Source organism: Silene latifolia, chromosome Y, assembly GCF_048544455.1.
Source record: "Silene latifolia isolate original U9 population chromosome Y, ASM4854445v1, whole genome shotgun sequence".
Lineage (NCBI taxonomy): Eukaryota > Viridiplantae > Streptophyta > Magnoliopsida > Caryophyllales > Caryophyllaceae > Silene > Silene latifolia.
Window position 1 is genome coordinate 441,683,456 of NC_133538.1, and position 4,486 is coordinate 441,687,941.

General features: G+C 40.3%; 1 pseudogene; it reads right to left on the reverse strand.

The window, feature by feature from the left end:
* Positions 1 to 1,447: 1,447 nt before the first annotated feature.
* Positions 1,448 to 1,546, reverse strand: LOC141635607 (small nucleolar RNA R71; annotated as a pseudogene).
* Between the last annotated feature and the right edge of the window lie 2,940 nt (positions 1,547 to 4,486).

Sequence of the window (4,486 nt, forward strand, 5' to 3'; positions counted from 1 at the left end):
AATGAGTGAGTAGTTTCCTTAACTAGGGTTAATGGGGAATTAGGGGAAACCAACATGAGGATTGACTCATGCTTAATATAATATGTTTTCATAATTAATTTGCTTGCTTGTTGTGATTTCAACTCATACAGATGTTATGTTTGATGAAATGCGAGCCTATGAATCCTTGCATTTTTTACCCATCACTTACCTTTTCAATGACACTTGTAAGATATAAACCAACTCGAGTCTCATTAGACCATGCATATAGTTGGATAGAGAGGATTAAGTCGACTTGTAGGTGTTGTACTATCTAATCGATTCGGCTCCGGGACCCAAACCTTCCTAGGGATTGTAAGATATACACTAACTCGATCCCATCACAACAATAATTGCTTGTATCTAGTAGAAAATATGTTTGTATGATAAAATCCCCTGAATCTCCTATGAATCCATGACATCCTAGTGCTTTTAATCAATTATTTACATCTCATTTTAATCATCTTGCTTGCTTTCATTATTTTGTTTCCATTGTTATTTAGTTTAGTTGATCTCCTACCTTAACCCAAATTGTGACACCCTTAGACACAACCACTTGCAATCGAAAATCCTACATCAATACCCGTCCCTTGGGATCCGACCTTTACTTACCTCTTTACTAAAAGTAGAGTAGTTTGTGAAGTTATAAATATGGTTTTGGTCTCGGTAACTTTTGACGACGAGTAACAAAACCGACGAACCAAAAATGGCGCCGTTGCCGGGGACGGTGTTAACTTGAATTTGATTTGCTTTTATTATTTTAGTTGTGTCTTTCTTTACCTTGGAAAAGTCAGACTCCTCAAGGTTTGTTCTAATTGTTTTCAAGTTGTTTGATATTTTGCATGTCTAGGAGATCAGAAGGTAACTTGTTACCCATTGATCTTGAAATTGAAAGAACTTTGACCAACAATAAAAGACTTGCTAGGAATACTTTGAGAGGTATTGGTGAGATTGTAGACATTCAACCAGATAACATTGAGTTCATCAACCCTTTTGCAAGAGAAGGAGAGGATAACCAAACACATAACCAACCCCAAAATCCACCCACAATGTCTAAATTTTCATCACAATCCGTACCAACCCAGGAGAACCTACCAAATGGTACTCCCACACCACAACATTTGACAGGTAATTTCATTGCAAAATCCACATTTATACAACTAGTTGAGAGAACTCAATTTGGGGGGATGCCTAGTGAAGACCCTCATTCTCATATGGAGACTTTTTGTGACTATTGTGATGCGATTTCTCAAACCAGAGTTATTCAAGACCAAATTCGATGGGTCTTATTTCCTTTTTCTTTGATTGGTTCCGCGAAACAATGGTTGAAAAGCCTTGATAAGGCTACTCTTGGCATTGACTCTTGGAAGAAATTGACACTTGCTTTCTATAAGAAGTTCTATACTCCGGAAAAGACTAACATGTTGACAGCCCAAAACACCGTGTTCAAACAAAGGGATGAGGAATCTTTGTATGAAGCATGGGAGAGATTCAAGGATACTTGTCGATCTTGTCCACATCATGGACTTAGCGAGTGGTTCTTTGTACAACAATTTTGGAATGGTCCGTATAAAGACTCCCGAAACATTCTCAATATGGGATCAAATGGTATGTTTACCGAAGTTGATGATAATAAAAAATGGAACAAAATTGTGGAAATGGCGGTCCATAACTCACAATATAGTAGACCTCGTAAGGCTACTAGAGGAGGAAAGCATGAAGTGGACTCTATTACTCAATTGGGTGCTCAACATAGTGCTCATATTGATACCATTAATTTGAAATTTGAAAAGGCTATGGCTAAGCTTGAAGAAACCTCCAAATCACCTAAGCAACATGTTAATGCCATGGTGGCCTCTTCATCAATTCCAAGTGGAGTATGTGAGAGTTGTGGAACTTTGGGACATGACCAAAGTGAATGTAGGGGAAAAATTGAACAAGTGAATGATTTCCAAGCATACAAGAGTGGTACCCCTTATTCCAACTGTTACAATGAAAACACCAAATTGCATCTCAACCTCTCATACAAAAGCCAAAATGTTCAAAACCCTCAAACAACGTACACCCCACCTCCAATGAGAAACCAAGCTCAAAGACCCTTTTAAAATCAAAACAAAAGTTATCAAAACCAAAATCCATACAATCAAACAAATTACAAAGGTTTTGATATTCAAAAAGCGGTCCTCCAAATGCAAAAGAAACAACAAGAATTTTTCACTCAAATGCAAAAGGATAGCCAAGCAAAAGACATCACCATTAACAACATACTAGCTCACAAAATGAAGTTGGATACCCAAATGTCTCAATTGGCATCTTCAAGTTCACAAAGACAAAAGGGGAAATTACCACCTCAAGGTAATCCCCCAAGACAAGAATCGGTGAGTGTCATCCATTTGAGGAGTGGTACAAGGTGTGAAGGGCCGAAGGGGCCCGTTGATGAAGATGTTGTGAATGCTAGTGACAAGGAAAGAGTTGTGCAAAACGCTAGGGAAGAAGAACCCACCATTCAACGAGTTTCAAAGGAGAATGAAGAGAAGGCTAAAGAGAAAGAGCCTATTGTGATTCGGCTTCCATTTCCAAGTCATCAAGCTAAGCCTAAGTTTGATGAACAACTTGGGAAGTTTATGGAGATTGTCAAGAACTTGGAAGTCTCAATTCCATTTACGGAATTAATCAATCACGTTCCGGCCGATGCGAAATACATGAAAGATATTCTTACAAAGAAGAAATACATCCGGAAACTTGAGACTATTGCTTTAACTAAGGTGAGTAGTGCCATCCTACAAGGAAGTTCAACTCCAAAACTAAAGGATCAAGGAAGTTTCTCTATTTCATGCACCATTGGTGATACCACGATCAACAAAACTCTATGCGACCTTGGGGCAAGTGTGGGTGTCAAGCCATATTCGGTGTGCAAGAGGCTAGGAATGGGAGAACTTAAATGTACTAATATCACACTTCAAATGGTGGATCGATCAACGAAGACACCTTTAGGGGTATGCGAAGATGTGCCGGTAAGAATTGGCAAGTTCTTCATTCCGGTGGACTTTGTTATTGTTGATATGGAGGAAGACTCCAACATTCCTATCATTTTAGGAAGACCTTTCTTACACACCGCGGGAGCGGTGATTGATGTGAAACATGGAGAGCTCACCCTTGAAGTGGGAGATGAAACAATCACTTTTAATCTTGACAAGACAATAAGAGCTCCCCGATTGCATAAGCCGTGTTTCATGGTTGATCATTATAGCCGAGAAAGTGATAAGAAGAAGTTGGCATCGCAATGCAAAGAACAAGCTATGGGTAAAGAATCACCACCCATATGGGAGATGGAAATGGGTAACCTCCAAGATGCTCTGTCCAAGGAACAAGAATGTGTCAACATGAATGAGAGCTTGAATAGCTCACCACCACTCATGACAAGAGAAGAGGAAGGCCTCATTGGCCATAATGACAAGAAGAAAGAGGATTTGTTCTCATCAACTCGTGATATTATTGGGGAACAAGTCGATGAAGTATGCGGTCTTTGGGATGATGAGTTTTAAGGGATATTCAATCCCTATATCGGTAATGTTATCAACCAAGACCACAATGACGAACAACAAGTGCAAAGGTCTATTGAGGATCTTTATCATGACAATGAACAAGCTTTCGATTACTTCTTCAAGGTGTTGAGCAACATCAACAACACCTTGGCTACGCCCCCTTGACATCTCATTTATGGATGAGAGTTTGGTGGAGTCCTCCCTAAACCACCATTTGTAAATATTCTAACCCCTTAACTGGCATTTTACTTATTGTATTGCATTTTTGTCAATTTTGGATTTGTATTTTTATGCCTTGATCAAGATTTTCATCATTTTGAGTGAAAGTGAAGGAGGGACTTATGTGATTATTGATGTGTAGTGTTTTGCATAGTGTGGGGATAGCAAATTGCCTAGGCTATCCAAGCCATCGTAGTGCTCCCACAATGAAGACCAAAGGAATGAAGAATAAATGACACGGGTTATGAAATACCCACGGATGGACCTGAATTCGTGTGGTAGAGGGAGAATCTGAGCGTCCCAAAGGGAATCCGCTCGTCCTGAAGATAATCCGAGCATCCTGGGTAGGATCCGCTCGTCCTGAGATAGCTGGAAAAAGAAGTTTTTGCTCTGACTAAGAATCCGAGCGTCCCACTTGAGAATCCGCTCGTTTGAGTCAGGACGGTCGTCCTACACAGAATCCGCTCGCCCTACAGCTGGTAAAAATTGGGATTTCTCCCTGTGAAGGAATCTGAGCGTCCCGACAGCAATCTGCTCGTCCTCCTTCAAAAAGACGCTCATCTTCCTCAGAAGACGCTCGTCCCAGCACGTCTTTTTCCTGAAGCCAATTGCAGCAGAATCTGAGCGTCCCGACCCCTGTCCGCTCGTCTCTCCTCTGATTTTCAAATCTAATGGGATTAAAACCCCAACTTTCCCAGTTCATT